We start from the raw sequence: 6,987 nt of genomic DNA, 5'->3' as shown, positions 1-6,987 counted from the left end.
GAGAGGTGGTAGATGCCCCATCCCTGGGAACATTCAAGGAAAGTCAGGTTGGATGGGGCTCTGAGCAACCTCATCTAGTTGAAGATGTCCCTGCTTATTGCAGGGGGGTTGGACTAGATGACCTTTAAAGTTCCTGCTTCCAACCCAAACCATTCTATGATTCAAAGAACTCCATTTTACTTGACACTGCTCAGGCCTTTGAACATTCATTAAAAATTAATTGTTTGGGCAAATATCATCCCACTCCAGGAGTGAGTTTGCTTCAGACTTTCCATTCCTTCTTTTTGTTGTTAATCCTAACAGTCATTTTCTGCTGATACCTTCATCCTTCTTTATCACAGCTTGTATTTTCTGACTCCTCAAGTGTACTTCTCTTTTACTTTCTTTTTTTTCCATGTGATAGCAGCAAAGGAGTCACCGTTGTTTTTAATCTCTTTTCCTAGCCAGTGGAACAGGGGTTCTTAATCAAAGACTTTTATGATTATAGAATGTGGCCAGGGTTGTGGTGGTGTCATTTGATGAACATTTATGGACATTTAATAAAGCATTAGTAAGGAACTGTCATTAAAATGTTGTCTGTCTTCATGCATCAACATTTTTTCCCAATAAATTCTGCTCCCAAGTTTTTTTCATATTTAGGAAACAAAGCCGGTTAAGATTGCATTTCATTAGCACACACCAAGTGTAACTGTTTCCACTGAGGCGACCATCACAGAACAGATCTGCAGTCAACTCCTTTTCACCTGCCAAGATGCAGTCTAGCATAGGAGAAGCCCAAATTAGTTCTTTAAAAGTCTGTTTGCTTATCCTCTAGGAATAAACACATTTCACTGATGGTAACAGTAACAATATCTTTCAGTAAAAAGTAGCTATTAGCCTCCCTTTCTGCCTGTTGCTGGAAAGGGTGTATCCAGTGATGCTGACATTCCTGCCACACCATATCATCTCCCCAGGCTTCAGCAACAGGGATAATTTCTGTTTCATAAAAAAGTATAGACATGTGTATGTGCATACACACACAAACATATATATGTATATGCATACGTATAATTCCTCTACTATTCTATATTTCCATAAACAGGCTCTTCCAACACCCACTGTGACTATGGAAACATAAAATTGCACTGTGTTGTATTTTAGCTGCACAGATACTCTATCTACGCCTGTGCTGCATGTCTACTCTGCAATGAAATGGTTACAAGGAACAGAGCAGTCTCAGCTTTAGCAAACAAAACTTACATAAAAAATGTGTGCATGTAAACTAATTGAATGCAATTTTATTTTAAACCAACCTATATATAAAACTAAGGAAAATCTTCAGATATTAGAGGCAAACAACAAGCACCTTCAATTTGCAAATATATTAATTCCACAATTTTTACTGTATGTTTAATGTATGTTAATGGGTTCTGACAACTCTCACTAGTTATTATAGGACTGAGTGTTTATGAGGGCTCTAAAGAAGCCCCCACTCATTACTTTGTGGGTAATTATTTTATAGTATGCTGCAGCTAGTTGTTTACAACTACAATATTTAGGCCCTGTTTGTGTGCACACAATCAAGCGCACATGTAGTTTGCAGCAGAAACGGGCCACAAAGAATAGACCTTCCTTCAGTTTGCCAAAATTGAAAATATTTTACACCACGAGAACTCTTTGTTTCACAGTCTTACATAAGAACAAATGATGTAAGATTTTTTTTTCATCTAATAACATAGTCCAAGAATTTCTGCCTAAACTATATAATATTCACTCTTTTTAGCAAAGGAATGTTACATTCTAGTTGCTTGAAGGACATTTAGTGAACTCTCATTTCCTATCACCCACTCCCTCTTTATCCCTCATTCTATAATTGTGGCAAATCAACTAAACCATATCAGGCAAGAAGTACACAAATTGTTGCATTCAAGCCTTATTTCTAGAACAGGAAAATTACTTTATTTTCCCCCAGTGTACTTACAAGTTTGGAAGAATTAATTAACTGTGGGAACCCCTCATTCATCATTTTTCATAAAAAACTTGGTAGGTTAAAAAGTTACTCAATAAAACACTGTGCTATTGAATTAACAGTTGCTGATACTTTGTTTAATGGAAATGAGCCCAAAAAACTAAAAGTTAACTTTCTCCAGTAAACAGAAGACGAATATTTCATATTGCATACAGGTCCTGCTTTTAGCATGTAGTTATAACTAGATCAAAATATAGTAGAGAAATGAAATGGCAGTATCATAAAACTAGTACTTAATTAAAGACTGCCTCATAATAAACAGACAAGGTGGGCTGGCATGCTCCCACTTTGTCTTACTTTCAAGAACCTGTCTTTTTAACTCTAAGGATCTTTTAGCACGTATGTGTGCGTGTGTGCAGGTATAATACTGACCTAAATTAATGACTGCTGTGTTGGAAGATACAGATTGCAGGTCCAGCTCTGCTCAAGCTGGAAGAGCTGGTTGTGCAAGAGGAAGATTCATGACAGCCTGAGGAATGCAGTGAAAAGAATTCTTCTGAAACAATGGAGGAGGCCATTCTACAAGTTGCTCAAGAGCTTCTTTTCTTCAGCAGAGTCCTGGGGCAATTCTAGGACAGATGATGTCCTGTGAAAAGTGAGAAGGGATGGTTAGAAGTCCTCTTGATGTTAGGGACTTCTGGCAGAAGCAGTCATGAGAGTAGTTTTAGTAATGCATCCAGAGCCAACTCAGTGATGGGAAATCAAAGAGCTGCTGAAGTGGAAGCACACTGAAGACTGGTACACATGAGAGAAGCCTCACATGCTGAAACTGAGCCTGCTTCTCTTGCAAATGGTAATTTTGGCAGATAAATTGGCTACAGAGAGCTGGCTTCAGTATAGCAACTTTATCTTCCATCATCCATGCCTGAAATGACCTGAAGGTATACAACAAGGCTGGTTGAGTCAAAATGCTGCAACAGTGTAGTAAAAATGGGGATGGGTTAGATCAATTACTAAGTTATGGTGTGTTGCTGTTGTAGTGTGTTGTTAGACATGTGCAAGCTTGCAACTAATCATGTCCTTCATTGGCATTTTAACCACCGTTTTGAAGTTTGTAATTACATTCTGAGTGGAGAGCCTTCAGATGCCAAAGGCAGTTTATTGTTGTGCACAGCTTAAAAGGAAAAAAATGCCTCAAAGTGGGTGGTCAGGCCAAGACTGACTTACCCAGCTGGACTCTGGATGAAGATTTTATCTACCTCCAGAATTGAGCTCATCTGGGAGTCAGTGTCAGAGCATCCAACCTGTATGAGATTTGACTATTCTTGTCATCCTCCTTACTCTGCAAACTCTGTGAGGCCAGCAGGAGTGCTGGCAGAGGGCTGTGCTTGTCTCCCACTGCACAAAGCCAAAATGGTCTTTACTTTTTCCTCTTAACTGTTATTAAGAGTAAGCTTGTAATGCTGGTAGTCTCTCTCCTCTACCAAACTTTGCCATTCACATGTGCTAAGATACTTCAAATATAATAAAGAGCCCTCAGAAGTCTGAATGGAGGAGTGTGTGGCAGGGAAGGGAGAAGTGTGAAAGCGATGAAGAAGGCATAAGGAACGACACATCACTGGCTTTGAAATTTGGGTCTGAAGTTTCACATCTCCCAAAAGGAGACCTGACAGTTTGTTTGGCCTCTGTTGTTGGGACACTTCCAAGACTGAAGCAGCTTAGGGTTAGAGATGAACCAGCCATGGAGGCTACTGGCAGATGACTTCAAGAGCCCCCAAGAGACTCGTCTCTGAGGTAGGAGGTCCCTACAATTAGGTGCTGACAGCACAGAGAAGATGAGCAGAAAACCAGAAACTGCTGGAGTTCCTGAAAATAAAATCCCAGGTAAGTAAGTACGCAAGAAGTAACATAAAAGCTGAACTGAGAGATGGACACATCTATCAACATGAGAGCGCTACTGTGTTAGATTTATGGATAACCTCAACAGCGAGACTCCTAAAGCTTGTTTCTGTTTCCACATCAACAGGTAGGCATAGATTCAGGATTCTAGTGATTATACATTGCAAAACCTCTATGTAGTGGATTTGCAACTTATGCCGAATACTCTATCCCAAAAGCCTTTTTATGGGCCGCTTTTCCTCACAATTGTGATCACGTAACTTCCCTGGGTTGCTGAAAGGTCATGGAAACAGAATCAATTTTAAACAAGGTTTGGTGGTAAAATAGGCTAGTTTTCTTATGGGAAAGAAAACACTCTGATTTTTTTTAGATTTCTTATCTTCCTTGTGGGGGATCTTGTGGCTTCCAGAGCCATCTAATCCCCAGTTACTCAGCCACCCACTGAATCCCAGTGTGGGAACATGTGTTCTAGACTATGCAAGTCCGAGTCATTTTTTATGTTAACATTTCAGAAGTGTAAGCAGTATTTTCTAGAAAATTAAGTTAAGTGGGCTTGGAGAAAGAGAAATAATTATGAATATAAGCAGATATACTTCATGTGCTTTACATACAAAATGTCAGGTATTCTGGAGAAGAGTGGCTCCTTGTATATTGATACACTGATTTTTAAATCCCATAAATACATTTAAAATCTGAAGTGCTCTACTGCCTCTTATCTTAGAATGGTAATATATATGACTTCTGGTGTAAAGAAAGATTGGAAACATTATTTTGACCGAATGTGTTGAAGTGCAAATAACAAGTGAACTTTTGAACTCTTTTGCATTGTCTGAGGGTCTGGAGGGGGCTCTGCTAGGCATGGAGAAAGCAGAATGTGGATGCTTTTGTTAAATTTTTGGCAAATAGATTTATCTGGAATTAACATGGTTTATTCAGATCTGTTTATATTCAAACTTTTACACTCAGGATGCTACTAAGGAAATTCAAACCTCATTCATGCTTCATGATGTTGAATTAAATGGTATATTTTCACACTATTTTTTTCTTTTTGCTTTTCCAGATGGATCTTCTCAATAGCAGAACCATGTTTTCAAATGATCTGTCAGAATTGTTTCATATTTAGATCCTCTTGCACTCAGCAGATAAGAAAACTAGCATAGCTATAAAACAAAGGATATTTGCAATGTATTTGTTTTGGGGTCCAGGTTATCACTTCAGACTGGATTTCTCTTGAAGAAGCGTTAACCAGTTTCTCTTCTGGAAGTTTCCTGTATGTAAGAAAACAGCAGTGACCCTGTGTCAACTGCATGATAACATTATCAAAATAGAGGAATTTGGGGTCAAAGAGTTTGCTGCTTAGCTCTGTTGCCAAGACTGACTGTTCCAGATCCTTATAAAGACATTCTGACACATCTATGTAGTGTGTCAAGGACCTGATGATATGGAACATTTTCCACAGCACTACTTGAAATGTGAGCCCTTCCTCTGTTGAAAACTCTCCTGCATCTGCAGAGATTGCATGTGAAAAATCATAACGAAAAGTATGCCATCTTCCTGGGGGGTAAGAACTGGAAAGAAATCTGGGCTTTTTTTCCTGAGTTGGCAAAGCAGAAAGCAGTTCAGTGTTCTGCACTAAAATACAATTTTGCAAAACATTTACAATACAGTTAGAACTTTGAAAATCAGCAAGTTTATTAATTGTTACCTTGTTCTTTTGTTCTCAGCTTTCAGCATGTTTCTGAATTTCAAAATCGCAGCTATCACTTTTAAGTCTGCTCTGTCTATGGAACCAATTTGCCTTATTTTGCATGCACACTGACAGTATATCTCCCTTCACTCAGTCCAGCAGTGCTTCTGATTCCTGGGAAATAAGGAAATTTGTGAGAACATTCCTCAGGTTTTGGGCAGTGCCCATTATTGGTCTTGGAACACTTTGACAAAGCAACTACACAGAAAGAGAGATACAGAAGTAGTCAAATCCCATTAAAATTCACTTCGGTGAAAAATAAATAATGCCATCTCAGAATCCGTAACATTTAGAGCTTTCATCTGCATAATTTCCTCTGTCAGCTTACTTTTTAAAAAAATAACTGTTTTCTGATCCTCTGCATATATATGTTTAGCAAAGATTGAGGAAGATGTGCGAGTGGTAAATGTAAAATTCCACTCAAAAGGAAAAAGGAAAACCAGAGTCTTTAGGATGAAAAAAGAACTATCACATTATCTCTGCCAAAGGGTCCAAAAGGCTTTGAAGATGAAGTGCTGGATGTCACTTCACACAATTATTTTTTTTCTTTCCTGAACTTCAGGTTAAGTCTGCTGGTATAAATTCCTCCAGGATGGAAATTAAAGATGATTAAATAGGATTCATTCCTGTAGGCAGTGATGCAGTAGACTTCTGTGGGAGATGCTGGCTATTCTGTACTACTGAAAATCAAGCCATTGGATTTCCACCCTCAGAACACAATACGGTGGCTCTCTTTTGGTACCCATTTGTGTACATGGTGGTGATGACAAGTAGACTTGATCTGTTCATCATTGACTGTTATAGCTACAAAATCTGCCTGTTTTGGATGATCTAACTGTCATTTAGTAACCTGCACACAAAGTTAAGTTTTTAAAACCAAATGCTTTCTCCCTTTTTCTTTGGTTAAAATATCAGAAAGAGAACCAAAGTTCTAATAATTACTAGAGAGCAACTGCAGATGGGTCTTGTCTTTTTCAACAGTCTGGTCCTCACTATGCTGGATAAATGTCTTGACCAGAGGTAGAAGCCATCACTCATTTACATGTGTACAATTTTGAATGTTCCAAAAGTCTGTATTTTCAGCAGCAGCAGATCCATGCAGCCACATCAGATGCTAACACCTTAAAGCACAGACACAGGGGGCCAAAATTCAGGCTTCCCATCTGAAGTGGCTCCCAGGATCTACCAGCCAAGATGTACTCTGTACAAATTGATTCCCTGTATTGTACAATCAAATTCACTGTCTGGTAGGAAAAGCAAATAAAAATGGGTTTTGTTGGTATTTTGCCTAGTTTCACAGCAACTGCCTGCTTTTCTCAATACCCTGCAGACCAGTCTGCTAGTAGTCTAAGAACCACAAATGGATATATTGTGCATTATCAACAATCTCAGC

This window comes from Buteo buteo, chromosome 3 (assembly GCF_964188355.1).
Source record: "Buteo buteo chromosome 3, bButBut1.hap1.1, whole genome shotgun sequence".
NCBI classification, from domain to species: domain Eukaryota; kingdom Metazoa; phylum Chordata; class Aves; order Accipitriformes; family Accipitridae; genus Buteo; species Buteo buteo.
Note: the sequence above shows the minus strand (reverse complement) of the source record.